Source organism: Mytilus trossulus, chromosome 6 (assembly GCF_036588685.1).
Source record: "Mytilus trossulus isolate FHL-02 chromosome 6, PNRI_Mtr1.1.1.hap1, whole genome shotgun sequence".
NCBI lineage: Eukaryota > Metazoa > Mollusca > Bivalvia > Mytilida > Mytilidae > Mytilus > Mytilus trossulus.
This window is the reverse complement of record NC_086378.1, coordinates 55267049-55288513: the sequence shown is the minus strand read 5'-3', so window position 1 is coordinate 55288513 and position 21465 is coordinate 55267049. Positions and strand designations below refer to the sequence as shown.

Below are 21465 nucleotides of genomic sequence, written 5' to 3'. Positions count from 1 at the left end.
TATAGGATATTGTTGTCAGCAATTAGTGCACATGGAAAATTAAGTACTGCGTGAATATAATGGGGGTGAGAGGTCCTTTACAATGAGCAAAAAGTGGTGGGGCATAGCCATTTAGATATGATAAACAACCTTTCACGACAACGTACCTGACGTGGGACCCACACACGTTTAATAAAATGTAAATGGGATGATTATAAAGCTCTTTTTTTTTAAATGTTATTACTAACACCCCCCTTTTGTCATTCAACCTGAAGAGGAAAGAAGAAGGACTACTAGTATCTAAGATTAAAGTCTTTCGCCTCATGAACGTACGGGTTTAATTCCGTCCCGTTCAGGGCAACGTTCCCAACAGATGTAGACTGTGGTTTGAAATCATAGCATGCAGTGCAAACTTAAATGTATAGATTATTCAATTAAAAGGGTGTACTATATCGATTTTTTGCAAAATTTTTGTTTGTTAATACGAAAAAGCCCTGACAAGGACTCATTCTATGATTAAGTCGGTTTTTTAGATTTTTAGAGATTATTAGATTTTAATCTATACATAGCACAATTTCAAAAAACAAGAAAAACGCCACAAGCCGCAAACGTATACTATACGTATATAACCAACCAGATTTTTGCCAATACCTTCTCTGAGGAAACTTTACAAAATGGGTAGTATACATGTATAATGGTTTCAAACCCATTACATCGTATACTTACCTCTGAAAGACGAAGCTTGTTTTGTTACGAGTAATGTTTGGAAAACAATTTTTTGGTGTTTTTTGCTTTTTGCATTGTTTTGGTTTATATTATTTTATGAAGAAAAGGGGGATACCTTGAAATAGATTTTCAAATGATAAACATCAGCTATAAAAGGCGAAATAACCTTCACTGTTTAGTAAATGAGCAACAACGTTGTTGACGCATGAAACAGTCATATGAATCATAGGAGATGCAGTGTATACATCAATCAAACCAACAACTCAAAACTGAACGGTATGAAATTCGCTGTGTTTTGTTTGTTGTATTGTTTTAGGAGAATCTCAGTGTGGAAATATTCACTTCTGTCCACGTGCAAGTGGTGGAGTTTCAATAAAGTTGTCTGACTATTGTTGATATGAAAAAATATTTATCCAGAAAGCCGTGGCGGAGTTTTTTTCTTTCTTTTCTGTTTGGTCATTTGTCTCTTCGTTTAGTTTTTGCTTACTTGTAGGGGTAAATTCAGTAAAAAAAATCTCCCATTGACTTTAATGCTAATCTATGTGTGGGAATAAATTTATACCTGATTTACCTTTAGAAATTAAAATCTTTCATATATCATTCATGAAAGTACAAATGTAGCCCTATCTTTTGCAACAATAAAAACATAGGGTCATGCGGCATTTTTGGGCATTGACATGGCCTTGTTTACAAGCAATGTAGATTCGCACTGAATTCCTATACTGACCCCCATTACTTTTCAACCCTGAAGGGAAAAAAGTTAGTCCATTCAGCATATATTTTTTAATTTTTTTTCAACTCTAGTTTTGATCCATCTACCAAAAAATATTTATTACAAACATTATCTGCCAATCAGAAGAGCATATAACTTCAGTGTTATACAGAAAGCTCTCCCCTAAATGGGCGGTCCCTGATGACGTATGTTTATTTACTAAATTTACTGTATATGTCTGCAGAAAACTAGTAGTACACATTTTAGACAAAATGTAGTTCCTACGAGTAGCTGTTACTTTGTGCAAAACTAAAAGACAATGGGCAATGAATTGATACAAATCGAAAGGCTCCACGTTACAGGGTGACGGTAGAACCCATGACGGAAGTTTCACGTGAATAATGAAATAAATATTTGAAAGTATGATGTGTTTGCCTTGTTGCCTAAATCGGAAGTACCTGTTCTTATACTATGATCCACTTTTCGGGAACCAGTGTGCTCTACCATGTAATATGTTGCTTTTTTTCATCACAGTCAAGTCGGGATCAGATAATTTGGCTATCAAATAAATGCCACTTTGTTGTAACTTAAGTCGAAATAGTCATCAATGCTTAAGATTGCATAGTGGTTTTATTTAAGAAAACACATTTGAAGCAAGTGCGTGTGTGCAATTCTATATCATTCGTGTTTTTTTTTTCCCTTCATCTCTCACAAAAATACAAATAAAAGCTAATGTTTAACTAGACTTGAGGTGAATTTCTAACACAATAGCTTTAATTTGCATGGACTATTTGCCACTGGACGTTAAGCAAAAACAATCAAATCAATCCACTACACTTGATGCAAAGAAACACTCGCAGTGCTTAGTCTATCCGATTTATAGGATATTGTTGTCAGCAATTAGTGCACATGGAAAATTAAGTACTGCGTGAATATAATGGGGGTGAGAGGTCCTTTACAATGAGCAAAAAGTGGTGGGGCATAGCCATTTAGATATGATAAACAACCTTTCACGACAACGTACCTGACGTGGGACCCACACACGTTTAATAAAATGTAAATGGGATGATTATAAAGCTCTTTTTTTTTAAATGTTATTACTAACACCCCCCTTTTGTCATTCAACCTGAAGAGGAAAGAAGAAGGACTACTAGTATCTAAGATTAAAGTCTTTCGCCTCATGAACGTACGGGTTTAATTCCGTCCCGTTCAGGGCAACGTTCCCAACAGATGTAGACTGTGGTTTGAAATCATAGCATGCAGTGCAAACTTAAATGTATAGATTATTCAATTAAAAGGGTGTACTATATCGATTTTTTGCAAAATTTTTGTTTGTTAATACGAAAAAGCCCTGACAAGGACTCATTCTATGATTAAGTCGTTTTTTTAGATTTTTAGAGATTATTAGATTTTAATCTATACATAGCACAATTTCAAAAAACAAGAAAAACGCCACAAGCCGCAAACGTATACTATACGTATATAACCAACCAGATTTTTGCCAATACCTTCTCTGAGGAAACTTTACAAAATGGGTAGTATACATGTATAATGGTTTCAAACCCATTACATCGTATACTTACCTCTGAAAGACGAAGCTTGTTTTGTTACGAGTAATGTTTGGAAAACAATTTTTTGGTGTTTTTTGCTTTTTGCATTGTTTTGGTTTATATTATTTTATGAAGAAAAGGGGGATACCTTGAAATAGATTTTCAAATGATAAACATCAGCTATAAAAGGCGAAATAACCTTCACTGTTTAGTAAATGAGCAACAACGTTGTTGACGCATGAAACAGTCATATGAATCATAGGAGATGCAGTGTATACATCAATCAAACCAACAACTCAAAACTGAACGGTATGAAATTCGCTGTGTTTTGTTTGTTGTATTGTTTTAGGAGAATCTCAGTGTGGAAATATTCACTTCTGTCCACGTGCAAGTGGTGGAGTTTCAATAAAGTTGTCTGACTATTGTTGATATGAAAAAATATTTATCCAGAAAGCCGTGGCGGAGTTTTTTTCTTTCTTTTCTGTTTGGTCATTTGTCTCTTCGTTTAGTTTTTGCTTACTTTTAGGGGTAAATTCAGTAAAAAAAATCTCCCATTGACTTTAATGCTAATCTATGTGTGGGAATAAATTTATACCTGATTTACCTTTAGAAATTAAAATCTTTCATATATCATTCATGAAAGTACAAATGTAGCCCTATCTTTTGCAACAATAAAAACATAGGGTCATGCGGCATTTTTGGGCATTCACATGGCCTTGTTTACAAGCAATGTAGATTCGCACTGAATTCCTATACTGACCCCCATTACTTTTCAACCCTGAAGGGAAAAAAGTTAGTCCATTCAGCATATATTTTTTAATTTTTTTTCAACTCTAGTTTTGATCCATCTACCAAAAAATATTTATTACAAACATTATCTGCCAATCAGAAGAGCATATAACTTCAGTGTTATACAGAAAGCTCTCCCCTAAATGGGCGGTCCCTGATGACGTATGTTTATTTACTAAATTTACTGTATATGTCTGCAGAAAACTAGTAGTACACATTTTAGACAAAATGTAGTTCCTACGAGTAGCTGTTACTTTGTGCAAAACTAAAAGACAATGGGCAATGAATTGATACAAATCGAAAGGCTCCACGTTACAGGGTGACGGTAGAACCCATGACGGAAGTTTCACGTGAATAATGAAATAAATATTTGAAAGTATGATGTGTTTGCCTTGTTGCCTAAATCGGAAGTACCTGTTCTTATACTATGATCCACTTTTCGGGAACCAGTGTGCTCTACCATGTAATATGTTGCTTTTTTTCATCACAGTCAAGTCGGGATCAGATAATTTGGCTATCAAATAAATGCCACTTCGTTGTAACTTAAGTCGAAATAGTCATCAATGCTTAAGATTGCATAGTGGTTTTATTTAAGAAAACACATTTGAAGCAAGTGCGTGTGTGCAATTCTATATCATTCGTGTTTTTTTTTTTCCCTTCATCTCTCACAAAAATACAAATAAAAGCTAATGTTTAACTAGACTTGAGGTGAATTTCTAACACAATAGCTTTAATTTGCATGGACTATTTGCCACTGGACGTTAAGCAAAAACAATCAAATCAATCCACTACACTTGATGCAAAGAAACACTCGCAGTGCTTAGTCTATCCGATTTATAGGATATTGTTGTCAGCAATTAGTGCACATGGAAAATTAAGTACTGCGTGAATATAATGGGGGTGAGAGGTCCTTTACAATGAGCAAAAAGTGGTGGGGCATAGCCATTTAGATATGATAAACAACCTTTCACGACAACGTACCTGACGTGGGACCCACACACGTTTAATAAAATGTAAATGGGATGATTATAAAGCTCTTTTTTTTTAAATGTTATTACTAACACCCCCCTTTTGTCATTCAACCTGAAGAGGAAAGAAGAAGGACTACTAGTATCTAAGATTAAAGTCTTTCGCCTCATGAACGTACGGGTTTAATTCCGTCCCGTTCAGGGCAACGTTCCCAACAGATGTAGACTGTGGTTTGAAATCATAGCATGCAGTGCAAACTTAAATGTATAGATTATTCAATTAAAAGGGTGTACTATATCGATTTTTTGCAAAATTTTTGTTTGTTAATACGAAAAAGCCCTGACAAGGACTCATTCTATGATTGAGTCGGTGTTTTAGATTTTTAGAGATTATTAGATTTTAATCTATACATAGCACAATTTCAAAAAACAAGAAAAACGCCACAAGCCGCAAACGTATACTATACGTATATAACCAACCAGATTTTTGCCAATACCTTCTCTGAGGAAACTTTACAAAATGGGTAGTATACATGTATAATGGTTTCAAACCCATTACATCGTATACTTACCTCTGAAAGACGAAGCTTGTTTTGTTACGAGTAATGTTTGGAAAACAATTTTTTGGTGTTTTTTGCTTTTTGCATTGTTTTGGTTTATATTATTTTATGAAGAAAAGGGGGATACCTTGAAATAGATTTTCAAATGATAAACATCAGCTATAAAAGGCGAAATAACCTTCACTGTTTAGTAAATGAGCAACAACGTTGTTGACGCATGAAACAGTCATATGAATCATAGGAGATGCAGTGTATACATCAATCAAACCAACAACTCAAAACTGAACGGTATGAAATTCGCTGTGTTTTGTTTGTTGTATTGTTTTAGGAGAATCTCAGTGTGGAAATATTCACTTCTGTCCACGTGCAAGTGGTGGAGTTTCAATAAAGTTGTCTGACTATTGTTGATATGAAAAAATATTTATCCAGAAAGCCGTGGCGGAGTTTTTTTCTTTCTTTTCTGTTTGGTCATTTGTCTCTTCGTTTAGTTTTTGCTTACTTGTAGGGGTAAATTCAGTAAAAAAAATCTCCCATTGACTTTAATGCTAATCTATGTGTGGGAATAAATTTATACCTGATTTACCTTTAGAAATTAAAATCTTTCATATATCATTCATGAAAGTACAAATGTAGCCCTATCTTTTGCAACAATAAAAACATAGGGTCATGCGGCATTTTTGGGCATTCACATGGCCTTGTTTACAAGCAATGTAGATTCGCACTGAATTCCTATACTGACCCCCATTACTTTTCAACCCTGAAGGGAAAAAAGTTAGTCCATTCAGCATATATTTTTTAATTTTTTTTCAACTCTAGTTTTGATCCATCTACCAAAAAATATTTATTACAAACATTATCTGCCAATCAGAAGAGCATATAACTTCAGTGTTATACAGAAAGCTCTCCCCTAAATGGGCGGTCCCTGATGACGTATGTTTATTTACTAAATTTACTGTATATGTCTGCAGAAAACTAGTAGTACACATTTTAGACAAAATGTAGTTCCTACGAGTAGCTGTTACTTTGTGCAAAACTAAAAGACAATGGGCAATGAATTGATACAAATCGAAAGGCTCCACGTTACAGCCCAGTTAACACAATAATATTTTGTTTATGTTTTTAAAACATTTTGAAAAATGTTGGGAAAATATCGTAGAAAATATTAAAATAACGTGCTATTGTATGGCATCAGAAATATTTTCAAAACATTTTCCATAAAATGTCCAGGATATTTTTAAAGACATCATTAAAACATTTCTAAATTTTGTTGACAATGTTTGTAAAATGTTTTATAAATGTTTGTTTATATTAAAATATCCTTGAAACATTTTTAAAACATAAAACAAAAATGTGTTGCAGGATAAAATGTTGTGAAAATGTTCAAAAAACATTTTACAAAATGTTTTTATAATGTTCATAATCTCAAAACATCATTTAAATGTTATATGAATATCATAAGAAAAATGTTTTCTAACATCATTATTCAAACGTTTTATAAAATATTAAAAAATCATTTGATTGTGTTTGAATATGGCGGGGGTGATCCTGTGTCCTCTTATGAAGCTATAATTATAGTTTATCTAATTCCAACTATTTCAATCCAACTTTGTCTAGTGTAGAGCATGTGGACACTTTTCTCATAATCCTAGATCTGCATCTGAAAAAACAACTGCTGTCATACTGATCTTTACCACACATCTCCTTTCACAATTGTTTGTTGTTTACAGTTGAATCTATATATTTTGTTTACTTTTGTCAGATTGATGTCTCATTGACATAACCCTTTTTTTTTGTATTCATTGAACACGTTATATTATAATTTGTCATGGTTTTACTTACAGAAAGGTATTCTTTTTTTCTGATTTTAAATATCTTTGTGCATTTTTTTTAGAAGTATTTCTTCATCTCATGTACCGTCAGACATTTTTTTCTGCATCGTTTTTAACTGTTTTCTTTGCTGCCTTATATATAATTAGTCAACACTATACAAGATGAATAACAATTATAAATGCAAAACATTTATTCAATATTTTCATATCACTGTTCTTTTTCAACGTTTCCTTTCTTCCATTCTTTTTATTTTCTTTGACATCTGCTTGCTTCTGTAAAATAAAGCATAAACAAATTAGTCCTTCCGTTAAGTGATTAAACAACATAAACAAGTGGAGCTTCAGTTAATCTAATCAAAATTACACAATAAACTATTTCTCTTCATTTAATCCACAGTGGTTTTACAAAAGTATATTGAAAAGTGTCAACTTATCAGTGTTAATGGATTGTGAAGCAACAATTGTAGCTATTTTATACATCTATAGATTTTTTTTTATTATTAAACAAGTGTAACGGTAGATTTCACCAGTTTTTAAAATAAGTCATGTATACTGTACACTATAGTTTTCTCAACTATAAAAAGTAGCCACCCATGAAGAACCTGTAACATGTTCTTGGTCTTACAAAGAAAAATGGTTATTGTATATTTTTGCGCAAATACATGTTATGTAGATTGAAGATTTTAAAGAATAAATACCTCCATATAATTTGCTCTTCCAGGATGGTTGTAATCGTTTCTAAGCTTATATTCTTTTTTAAAATCCCCATTTCCATTCTCCATTTTAATCTGCATTTCAGAAAATCTATCATACATTTTGGTACATCTAATTGATCCTACAAAAGTTAAAATAAACAAAATGAATAAAATATAAGTTATAAAAAGTCACATTGTAATAGTGAGCTACATATGTACATGTACAAAGGTCACAACCTACAGACAGAGGAACGGACAGATAGATCGACACGGTATTCCATAATACGTCCCGTAAAGGCGTATGATAAAACAATTCAAAAAAAGAAAGTAACGGCATAATTCTTGTTATTTATAAAGTTTGACGAAAAAACAAATATGTCAGAAATGGACCGGCAACAACTGAGTCAAACTCCTGTCTTGGGATCGGCACATACATATTTATCTGGCCTGGCGATAGGCTGTAAGGCTCGAAACAAATGTACGAGTTACATAAACATAAAACAATATATTATAGAGGCAACAACACTCGCGTTATCAAATAGCAAAAGCTTTGATAACCATTGCGTATTTGGGATTCCCTTGATTAGTAGATATGTCGACAGCAATTGAGTGAATAAAATGCTGCTTAAATAGCCTAGTCTGTTAAAGCAAATGAAGGACTGACTTGTAAAAATACTTTTCAGACATGGTGAGTCGTTACAAGCAGTCAAGATGAAGTAGTTGCATTTATAATTATATAGATTTTAAAATCATATAAAAAACCCTTGAGGGTAACCATTTTAGTATAATTCTAATGTTCACTGGACATAAACATCATAACATCGAGGCAGACTAAAATTATCAGCACCCCCCTTTTTGCATTATACTTGCTTACACATGTTAAACTCGTATTAATTCTTTTAATATATTAAAAAAAATAACCAAGATATTTTAAGAAGCAGAATAATGATTTATAAATGTAAACTAGTGTCATATCTTACCAGTTTTAACGCATGATAAGGTTATTCTTTATTTTCTACGTTTCCTTTGTCTTTGTTTACAGCATGGCGGTAAATAAAACTTCCGGTTACTGATTCCAAAATTCCTTGGGTTCATGTTCGTTGGTCACCGGGAACAGTCAGATTTTAAATTTGTAAAAAGTTTGTTGTCGGTAGTGGAACAGATAATCCGGAAAATAGCACTACACTATATAATGCTATATATGGGACCAAGTACCACTCAAATCACTGTCATTTAATGAAATTATTTGTTTTACATAACCTAAATTAATGTCTTAAAAATATTGTTTAAACATTTTCTATTAAATATTTTTGAGTAAATGTGTTTATAATATTATTTTGAAATGTTGTTAAAATATTAGCAACAAAATGTTTTATAAATTCATTTTCTCAATATTAAATGCGAAACGTTTTTTAAATGTTTTTGGGTAAATGTGTTCATAATATTATTTTAAAATGTTGTTAAAATATTAGCAACAAATTGTTTTATAAATTCATTTTCTCAATATTAAAGCGTAATGTTTTCAAAATGTTTTCATCGAATATTATGAAGAAATGTTGTTAAAATATCTTAAAGGCATGTTATTTAAACATTCTATGAAACATTTTTAGAAAATATTTTTAAAACATCAGAGTAATATTGTTAAGAATGTTCTACTTATATACTTTTAAAATGTTTTTCAGAGGTAGAACCTACATATCTTCTGAACATTTATAAAACATTCAAACAGAATATCTTAAAAAATATTATCGAAAACATTTTTATGAATATTCTTACATCATTGTAAAAATATTTTCAAAAAATGTTTAAAAAAAATGTTTTAAAAATCAAAGACAAAATATTTACATAACATCACGAAAATATTTGTTTGACAACGTTTTGATAAGACATTTATACAACCTTATAAAAATGTTTTGAAAATGTTTTGTGCTACCTGGGAGGGTGACGGTAGAACCCATGACGGAAGTTTCACGTGAATAATGAAATAAATATTTGAAAGTATGATGTGTTTGCCTTGTTGCCTAAATCGGAAGTACCTGTTCTTATACTATGATCCACTTTTCGGGAACCAGTGTGCTCTACCATGTAATATGTTGCTTTTTTTCATCACAGTCAAGTCGGGATCAGATAATTTGGCTATCAAATAAATGCCACTTTGTTGTAACTTAAGTCGAAATAGTCATCAATGCTTAAGATTGCATAGTGGTTTTATTTAAGAAAACACATTTGAAGCAAGTGCGTGTGTGCAATTCTATATCATTCGTGTTTTTTTTTTCCCTTCATCTCTCACAAAAATACAAATAAAAGCTAATGTTTAACTAGACTTGAGGTGAATTTCTAACACAATAGCTTTAATTTGCATGGACTATTTGCCACTGGACGTTAAGCAAAAACAATCAAATCAATCCACTACACTTGATGCAAAGAAACACTCGCAGTGCTTAGTCTATCCGATTTATAGGATATTGTTGTCAGCAATTAGTGCACATGGAAAATTAAGTACTGCGTGAATATAATGGGGGTGAGAGGTCCTTTACAATGAGCAAAAAGTGGTGGGGCATAGCCATTTAGATATGATAAACAACCTTTCACGACAACGTACCTGACGTGGGACCCACACACGTTTAATAAAATGTAAATGGGATGATTATAAAGCTCTTTTTTTTTAAATGTTATTACTAACACCCCCCTTTTGTCATTCAACCTGAAGAGGAAAGAAGAAGGACTACTAGTATCTAAGATTAAAGTCTTTCGCCTCATGAACGTACGGGTTTAATTCCGTCCCGTTCAGGGCAACGTTCCCAACAGATGTAGACTGTGGTTTGAAATCATAGCATGCAGTGCAAACTTAAATGTATAGATTATTCAATTAAAAGGGTGTACTATATCGATTTTTTGCAAAATTTTTGTTTGTTAATACGAAAAAGCCCTGACAAGGACTCATTCTATGATTGAGTCGGTGTTTTAGATTTTTAGAGATTATTAGATTTTAATCTATACATAGCACAATTTCAAAAAACAAGAAAAACGCCACAAGCCGCAAACGTATACTATACGTATATAACCAACCAGATTTTTGCCAATACCTTCTCTGAGGAAACTTTACAAAATGGGTAGTATACATGTATAATGGTTTCAAACCCATTACATCGTATACTTACCTCTGAAAGACGAAGCTTGTTTTGTTACGAGTAATGTTTGGAAAACAATTTTTTGGTGTTTTTTGCTTTTTGCATTGTTTTGGTTTATATTATTTTATGAAGAAAAGGGGGATACCTTGAAATAGATTTTCAAATGATAAACATCAGCTATAAAAGGCGAAATAACCTTCACTGTTTAGTAAATGAGCAACAACGTTGTTGACGCATGAAACAGTCATATGAATCATAGGAGATGCAGTGTATACATCAATCAAACCAACAACTCAAAACTGAACGGTATGAAATTCGCTGTGTTTTGTTTGTTGTATTGTTTTAGGAGAATCTCAGTGTGGAAATATTCACTTCTGTCCACGTGCAAGTGGTGGAGTTTCAATAAAGTTGTCTGACTATTGTTGATATGAAAAAATATTTATCCAGAAAGCCGTGGCGGAGTTTTTTTCTTTCTTTTCTGTTTGGTCATTTGTCTCTTCGTTTAGTTTTTGCTTACTTGTAGGGGTAAATTCAGTAAAAAAAATCTCCCATTGACTTTAATGCTAATCTATGTGTGGGAATAAATTTATACCTGATTTACCTTTAGAAATTAAAATCTTTCATATATCATTCATGAAAGTACAAATGTAGCCCTATCTTTTGCAACAATAAAAACATAGGGTCATGCGGCATTTTTGGGCATTCACATGGCCTTGTTTACAAGCAATGTAGATTCGCACTGAATTCCTATACTGACCCCCATTACTTTTCAACCCTGAAGGGAAAAAAGTTAGTCCATTCAGCATATATTTTTTAATTTTTTTTCAACTCTAGTTTTGATCCATCTACCAAAAAATATTTATTACAAACATTATCTGCCAATCAGAAGAGCATATAACTTCAGTGTTATACAGAAAGCTCTCCCCTAAATGGGCGGTCCCTGATGACGTATGTTTATTTACTAAATTTACTGTATATGTCTGCAGAAAACTAGTAGTACACATTTTAGACAAAATGTAGTTCCTACGAGTAGCTGTTACTTTGTGCAAAACTAAAAGACAATGGGCAATGAATTGATACAAATCGAAAGGCTCCACGTTACAGGGTGACGGTAGAACCCATGACGGAAGTTTCACGTGAATAATGAAATAAATATTTGAAAGTATGATGTGTTTGCCTTGTTGCCTAAATCGGAAGTACCTGTTCTTATACTATGATCCACTTTTCGGGAACCAGTGTGCTCTACCATGTAATATGTTGCTTTTTTTCATCACAGTCAAGTCGGGATCAGATAATTTGGCTATCAAATAAATGCCACTTTGTTGTAACTTAAGTCGAAATAGTCATCAATGCTTAAGATTGCATAGTGGTTTTATTTAAGAAAACACATTTGAAGCAAGTGCGTGTGTGCAATTCTATATCATTCGTGTTTTTTTTTTCCCTTCATCTCTCACAAAAATACAAATAAAAGCTAATGTTTAACTAGACTTGAGGTGAATTTCTAACACAATAGCTTTAATTTGCATGGACTATTTGCCACTGGACGTTAAGCAAAAACAATCAAATCAATCCACTACACTTGATGCAAAGAAACACTCGCAGTGCTTAGTCTATCCGATTTATAGGATATTGTTGTCAGCAATTAGTGCACATGGAAAATTAAGTACTGCGTGAATATAATGGGGGTGAGAGGTCCTTTACAATGAGCAAAAAGTGGTGGGGCATAGCCATTTAGATATGATAAACAACCTTTCACGACAACGTACCTGACGTGGGACCCACACACGTTTAATAAAATGTAAATGGGATGATTATAAAGCTCTTTTTTTTTAAATGTTATTACTAACACCCCCCTTTTGTCATTCAACCTGAAGAGGAAAGAAGAAGGACTACTAGTATCTAAGATTAAAGTCTTTCGCCTCATGAACGTACGGGTTTAATTCCGTCCCGTTCAGGGCAACGTTCCCAACAGATGTAGACTGTGGTTTGAAATCATAGCATGCAGTGCAAACTTAAATGTATAGATTATTCAATTAAAAGGGTGTACTATATCGATTTTTTGCAAAATTTTTGTTTGTTAATACGAAAAAGCCCTGACAAGGACTCATTCTATGATTGAGTCGGTGTTTTAGATTTTTAGAGATTATTAGATTTTAATCTATACATAGCACAATTTCAAAAAACAAGAAAAACGCCACAAGCCGCAAACGTATACTATACGTATATAACCAACCAGATTTTTGCCAATACCTTCTCTGAGGAAACTTTACAAAATGGGTAGTATACATGTATAATGGTTTCAAACCCATTACATCGTATGCTTACCTCTGAAAGACGAAGCTTGTTTTGTTACGAGTAATGTTTGGAAAACAATTTTTTGGTGTTTTTTGCTTTTTGCATTGTTTTGGTTTATATTATTTTATGAAGAAAAGGGGGATACCTTGAAATAGATTTTCAAATGATAAACATCAGCTATAAAAGGCGAAATAACCTTCACTGTTTAGTAAATGAGCAACAACGTTGTTGACGCATGAAACAGTCATATGAATCATAGGAGATGCAGTGTATACATCAATCAAACCAACAACTCAAAACTGAACGGTATGAAATTCGCTGTGTTTTGTTTGTTGTATTGTTTTAGGAGAATCTCAGTGTGGAAATATTCACTTCTGTCCACGTGCAAGTGGTGGAGTTTCAATAAAATTGTCTGACTATTGTTGATATGAAAAAAGAATTAATCCAGAAAGCCGTGGCGGAGTTTTTTTCTTTCTTTTATGTTTGGTCATTTGTCTCTTCGTTTAGTTTTTGCTTACTTGTAGGGGTAAATTCAGTAAAAAAAATCTCCCATTGACTTTAATGCTAATCTATGTGTGGGAATAAATTTATACCTGATTTACCTTTAGAAATTAAAATCTTTCATATATCATTCATGAAAGTACAAATGTAGCCCTATCTTTTGCAACAATAAAAACATAGGGTCATGCGGCATTTTTGGGCATTCACATGGCCTTGTTTACAAGCAATGTAGATTCGCACTGAATTCCTATACTGACCCCCATTACTTTTCAACCCTGAAGGGAAAAAAGTTAGTCCATTCAGCATATATTTTTTATTTTTTTTTCAACTCTAGTTTTGATCCATCTACCAAAAAATATTTATTACAAACATTATCTGCCAATCAGAAGAGCATATAACTTCAGTGTTATACAGAAAGCTCTCCCCTAAATGGGCGATCCCTGATCACGTATGTTTATTTACTAAATTTACTGTATATGTCTGCAGAAAACTAGTAGTACACATTTTAGACAAAATGTAGTTCCTACGAGTAGCTGTTACTTTGTGCAAAACTAAAAGACAATGGGCAATGAATTGATACAAATCGAAAGGCTCCACGTTACAGGGTGACGGTAGAACCCATGACGGAAGTTTCACGTGAATAATGAAATAAATATTTGAAAGTATGATGTGTTTACCTTGTTGCCTAAATCGGAAGTACCTGTTCTTATACTATGATCCACTTTTCGGGAACCAGTGTGCTCTACCATGTAATATGTTGCTTTTTTTCATCACAGTCAAGTCGGGATCAGATAATTTGGCTATCAAATAAATGCCACTTTGTTGTAACTTAAGTCGAAATAGTCATCAATGCTTAAGATTGCATAGTGGTTTTATTTAAGAAAACACATTTGAAGCAAGTGCGTGTGTGCAATTCTATATCATTCGTGTTTTTTTTTCCCTTCATCTCTCACAAAAATACAAATAAAAGCTAATGTTTAACTAGACTTGAGGTGAATTTCTAACACAATAGCTTTAATTTGCATGGACTATTTGCCACTGGACGTTAAGCAAAAACAATCAAATCAATCCACTACACTTGATGCAAAGAAACACTCGCAGTGCTTAGTCTATCCGATTTATAGGATATTGTTGTCAGCAATTAGTGCACATGGAAAATTAAGTACTGCGTGAATATAATGGGGGTGAGAGGTCCTTTACAATGAGCAAAAAGTGGTGGGGCATAGCCATTTAGATATGATAAACAACCTTTCACGACAACGTACCTGACGTGGGACCCACACACGTTTAATAAAATGTAAATGGGATGATTATAAAGCTCTTTTTTTTTAAATGTTATTACTAACACCCCCCTTTTGTCATTCAACCTGAAGAGGAAAGAAGAAGGACTACTAGTATCTAAGATTAAAGTCTTTCGCCTCATGAACGTACGGGTTTAATTCCGTCCCGTTCAGGGCAACGTTCCCAACAGATGTAGACTGTGGTTTGAAATCATAGCATGCAGTGCAAACTTAAATGTATAGATTATTCAATTAAAAGGGTGTACTATATCGATTATTTGCAAAATTTTTGTTTGTTAATACGAAAAAGCCCTGACAAGGACTCATTCTATGATTGAGTCGGTGTTTTAGATTTTTAGAGATTATTAGATTTTAATCTATACATAGCACAATTTCAAAAACAAGAAAAACGCCACAAGCCGCAAACGTATACTATACGTATATAACCAACCAGATTTTTGCCAATACCTTCTCTGAGGAAACTTTACAAAATGGGTAGTATATAATGGTTTCAAACCCATTACATCGTATGCTTACCTCTGAAAGACGAAGCTTGTTTTGTTACGAGTAATGTTTGGAAAACAATTTTTTGGTGTTTTTTGCTTTTTGCATTGTTTTGGTTTATATTATTTTATGAAGAAAAGGGGGATACCTTGAAATAGATTTTCAAATGATAAACATCAGCTATAAAAGGCGAAATAACCTTCACTGTTTAGTAAATGAGCAACAACGTTGTTGACGCATGAAACAGTCATATGAATCATAGGAGATGCAGTGTATACATCAATCAAACCAACAACTCAAAACTGAACGGTATGAAATTCGCTGTGTTTTGTTTGTTGTATTGTTTTAGGAGAATCTCAGTGTGGAAATATTCACTTCTGTCCACGTGCAAGTGGTGGAGTTTCAATAAAATTGTCTGACTATTGTTGATATGAAAAAAGAATTAATCCAGAAAGCCGTGGCGGAGTTTTTTTCTTTCTTTTATGTTTGGTCATTTGTCTCTTCGTTTAGTTTTTGCTTACTTGTAGGGGTAAATTCAGTAAAAAAAATCTCCCATTGACTTTAATGCTAATCTATGTGTGGGAATAAATTTATACCTGATTTACCTTTAGAAATTAAAATCTTTCATATATCATTCATGAAAGTACAAATGTAGCCCTATCTTTTGCAACAATAAAAACATAGGGTCATGCGGCATTTTTGGGCATTCACATGGCCTTGTTTACAAGCAATGTAGATTCGCACTGAATTCCTATACTGACCCCCATTACTTTTCAACCCTGAAGGGAAAAAAGTTAGTCCATTCAGCATATATTTTTTAATTTTTTTTCAACTCTAGTTTTGATCCATCTACCAAAAAATATTTATTACAAACATTATCTGCCAATCAGAAGAGCATATAACTTCAGTGTTATACAGAAAGCTCTCCCCTAAATGGGCGGTCCCTGATCACGTATGTTTATTTACTAAATTTACTGTATATGTCTGCAGAAAACTAGTAGTACACATTTTAGACAAAATGTAGTTCCTACGAGTAGCTGTTACTTTGTGCAAAACTAAAAGACAATGGGCAATGAATTGATACAAATCGAAAGGCTCCACGTTACAGGGTGACGGTAGAACCCATGACGGAAGTTTCACGTGAATAATGAAATAAATATTTGAAAGTATGATGTGTTTACCTTGTTGCCTAAATCGGAAGTACCTGTTCTTATACTATGATCCACTTTTCGGGAACCAGTGTGCTCTACCATGTAATATGTTGCTTTTTTTCATCACAGTCAAGTCGGGATCAGATAATTTGGCTATCAAATAAATGCCACTTTGTTGTAACTTAAGTCGAAATAGTCATCAATGCTTAAGATTGCATAGTGGTTTTATTTAAGAAAACACATTTGAAGCAAGTGCGTGTGTGCAATTCTATATCATTCGTGTTTTTTTTTTCCCTTCATCTCTCACAAAAATACAAATAAAAGCTAATGTTTAACTAGACTTGAGGTGAATTTCTAACACAATAGCTTTAATTTGCATGGACTATTTGCCACTGGACGTTAAGCAAAAACAATCAAATCAATCCACTACACTTGATGCAAAGAAACACTCGCAGTGCTTAGTCTATCCGATTTATAGGATATTGTTGTCAGCAATTAGTGCACATGGAAAATTAAGTACTGCGTGAATATAATGGGGGTGAGAGGTCCTTTACAATGAGCAAAAAGTGGTGGGGCATAGCCATTTAGATATGATAAACAACCTTTCACGACAACGTACCTGACGTGGGACCCACACACGTTTAATAAAATGTAAATGGGATGATTATAAAGCTCTTTTTTTTTAAATGTTATTACTAACACCCCCCTTTTGTCATTCAACCTGAAGAGGAAAGAAGAAGGACTACTAGTATCTAAGATTAAAGTCTTTCGCCTCATGAACGTACGGGTTTAATTCCGTCCCGTTCAGGGCAACGTTCCCAACAGATGTAGACTGTGGTTTGAAATCATAGCATGCAGTGCAAACTTAAATGTATAGATTATTCAATTAAAAGGGTGTACTATATCGATTATTTGCAAAATTTTTGTTTGTTAATACGAAAAAGCCCTGACAAGGACTCATTCTATGATTGAGTCGGTGTTTTAGATTTTTAGAGATTATTAGATTTTAATCTATACATAGCACAATTTCAAAAACAAGAAAAACGCCACAAGCCGCAAACGTATACTATACGTATATAACCAACCAGATTTTTGCCAATACCTTCTCTGAGGAAACTTTACAAAATGGGTAGTATATAATGGTTTCAAACCCATTACATCGTATACTTACCTCTGAAAGACGAAGCTTGTTTTGTTACGAGTAATGTTTGGAAAACAATTTTTTGGTGTTTTTTGCTTTTTGCATTGTTTTGGTTTATATTATTTTATGAAGAAAAGGGGGATACCTTGAAATAGATTTTCAAATGATAAACATCAGCTATAAAAGGCGAAATAACCTTCACTGTTTAGTAAATGAGCAACAACGTTGTTGACGCATGAAACAGTCATATGAATCATAGGAGATGCAGTGTATACATCAATCAAACCAACAACTCAAAACTGAACGGTATGAAATTCGCTGTGTTTTGTTTGTTGTATTGTTTTAGGAGAATCTCAGTGTGGAAATATTCACTTCTGTCCACGTGCAAGTGGTGGAGTTTCAATAAAATTGTCTGACTATTGTTGATATGAAAAAAGAATTAATCCAGAAAGCCGTGGCGGAGTTTTTTTCTTTCTTTTATGTTTGGTCATTTGTCTCTTCGTTTAGTTTTTGCTTACTTGTAGGGGTAAATTCAGTAAAAAAAATCTCCCATTGACTTTAATGCTAATCTATGTGTGGGAATAAATTTATACCTGATTTACCTTTAGAAATTAAAATCTTTCATATATCATTCATGAAAGTACAAATGTAGCCCTATCTTTTGCAACAATAAAAACATAGGGTCATGCGGCATTTTTGGGCATTCACATGGCCTTGTTTACAAGCAATGTAGATTCGCACTGAATTCCTATACTGACCCCCATTACTTTTCAACCCTGAAGGGAAAAAAGTTAGTCCATTCAGCATATATTTTTTATTTTTTTTTCAACTCTAGTTTTGATCCATCTACCAAAAAATATTTATTACAAACATTATCTGCCAATCAGAAGAGCATATAACTTCAGTGTTATACAGAAAGCTCTCCCCTAAATGGGCGATCCCTGATCACGTATGTTTATTTACTAAATTTACTGTATATGTCTGCAGAAAACTAGTAGTACACATTTTAGACAAAATGTAGTTCCTACGAGTAGCTGTTACTTTGTGCAAAACTAAAAGACAATGGGCAATGAATTGATACAAATCGAAAGGCTCCACGTTACAGGGTGACGGTAGAACCCATGACGGAAGTTTCACGTGAATAATGAAATAAATATTTGAAAGTATGATGTGTTTACCTTGTTGCCTAAATCGGAAGTACCTGTTCTTATACTATGATCCACTTTTCGGGAACCAGTGTGCTCTACCATGTAATATGTTGCTTTTTTTCATCACAGTCAAGTCGGGATCAGATAATTTGGCTATCAAATAAATGCCACTTTGTTGTAACTTAAGTCGAAATAGTCATCAATGCTTAAGATTGCATAGTGGTTTTATTTAAGAAAACACATTTGAAGCAAGTGCGTGTGTGCAATTCTATATCATTCGTGTTTTTTTTTCCCTTCATCTCTCACAAAAATACAAATAAAAGCTAATGTTTAACTAGACTTGAGGTGAATTTCTAACACAATAGCTTTAATTTGCATGGACTATTTGCCACTGGACGTTAAGCAAAAACAATCAAATCAATCCACTACACTTGATGCAAAGAAACACTCGCAGTGCTTAGTCTATCCGATTTATAGGATATTGTTGTCAGCAATTAGTGCACATGGAAAATTAAGTACTGCGTGAATATAATGGGGGTGAGAGGTCCTTTACAATGAGCAAAAAGTGGTGGGGCATAGCCATTTAGATATGATAAACAACCTTTCACGACAACGTACCTGACGTGGGACCCACACACGTTTAATAAAATGTAAATGGGATGATTATAAAGCTCTTTTTTTTTAAATGTTATTACTAACACCCCCCTTTTGTCATTCAACCTGAAGAGGAAAGAAGAAGGACTACTAGTATCTAAGATTAAAGTCTTTCGCCTCATGAACGTACGGGTTTAATTCCGTCCCGTTCAGGGCAACGTTCCGAACAGATGTAGACTGTGGTTTGAAATCATAGCATGCAGTGCAAACTTAAATGTATAGATTATTCAATTAAAAGGGTGTACTATATCGATTATTTGCAAAATTTTTGTTTGTTAATACGAAAAAGCCCTGACAAGGACTCATTCTATGATTGAGTCGGTGTTTTAGATTTTTAGAGATTATTAGATTTTAATCTATACATAGCACAATTTCAAAAACAAGAAAAACGCCACAAGCCGCAAACGTATACTATACGTATATAACCAACCAGATTTTTGCCAATACCTTCTCTGAGGAAACTTTACAAAATGGGTAGTATAAAATGGTTTCAAACCCATTACATCGTATGCTTACCTCTGAAAGACGAAGCTTGTTTTGTTACGAGTAATGTTTGGAAAACAATTTTTTGGTGTTTTTTGCTTTTTGCATTGTTTTGGTTTATATTATTTTATGAAGAAAAGGGGGATACCTTGAAATAGATTTTCAAATGATAAACATCAGCTATAAAAGGCGAAATAACCTTCACTGTTTAGTAAATGAGCAACAACGTTGTTGACGCATGAAACAGTCATATGAATCATAGGAGATGCAGTGTATACATCAATCAAACCAACAACTCAAAACTGAACGGTATGAAATTCGCTGTGTTTTGTTTGTTGTATTGTTTTAGGAGAATCTCAGTGTGGAAATATTCACTTCTGTCCACGTGCAAGTGGTGGAGTTTCAATAAAATTGTCTGACTATTGTTGATATGAAAAAAGAATTAATCCAGAAAGCCGTGGCGGAGTTTTTTTCTTTCTTTTATGTTTGGTCATTTGTCTCTTCGTTTAGTTTTTGCTTACTTGTAGGGGTAAATTCAGTAAAAAAAATCTCCCATTGACTTTAATGCTAATCTATGTGTGGGAATAAATTTATACCTGATTTACCTTTAGAAATTAAAATCTTTCATATATCATTCATGAAAGTACAAATGTAGCCCTATCTTTTGCAACAATAAAAACATAGGGTCATGCGGCATTTTTGGGCATTCACATGGCCTTGTTTACAAGCAATGTAGATTCGCACTGAATTCCTATACTGACCCCCATTACTTTTCAACCCTGAAGGGAAAAAAGTTAGTCCATTCAGCATATATTTTTTAATTTTTTTTCAACTCTAGTTTTGATCCATCTACCAAAAAATATTTATTACAAACATTATCTGCCAATCAGAAGAGCATATAACTTCAGTGTTATACAGAAAGCTCTCCCCTAAATGGGCGGTCCCTGATCACGTATGTTTATTTACTAAAGGAGTAAGTTCGGTAAGGGCCATATTTGGCCCCAATTATAAAGTTCATAGTTACAAGACAATAAATGCTTTAAGTTGCCTTAAAGACATGTGAGAAAGTTAAACAGAACTGTTTTTGTCAAAGTTTAATTCTAACACGTTGATTTTTACATCCCAAAAAGGTCAAGATAAGGGATTTTTGTGAAATTTGACAAAATCAGCTGGATTTCAACCAAATAAAGGACCAGGAAACATAGAGCGCAGGCGTCGACAAGCTTAATATTCAAATAAGACATGTGAAATGTCTTCACAAACATTATTTTAAAAGATCTTTGTTGTCGACGTATGCGCTCTATGTTTCCTGTCCAATAATCTATGGAAATTTACCCAGTTTCATTGATTTTTTCGTGAAAAATCAATA

At 33.3% G+C, this 21465-nt stretch overlaps 1 long non-coding RNA gene across 1 annotated transcript; it reads right to left on the bottom strand.

The window, feature by feature from the left end:
- Positions 1-7371: 7371 nt before the first annotated feature.
- On the bottom strand, positions 7372-8927 carry LOC134723560 (uncharacterized). Its single transcript, XR_010108111.1, has 3 exons — positions 8789-8927; positions 7812-7948; positions 7372-7386 (listed from the first exon to the last, which is right to left on the bottom strand). It is a non-coding gene; the product is annotated as an uncharacterized LOC134723560 (long non-coding RNA).
- Between the last annotated feature and the right edge of the window lie 12538 nt (positions 8928-21465).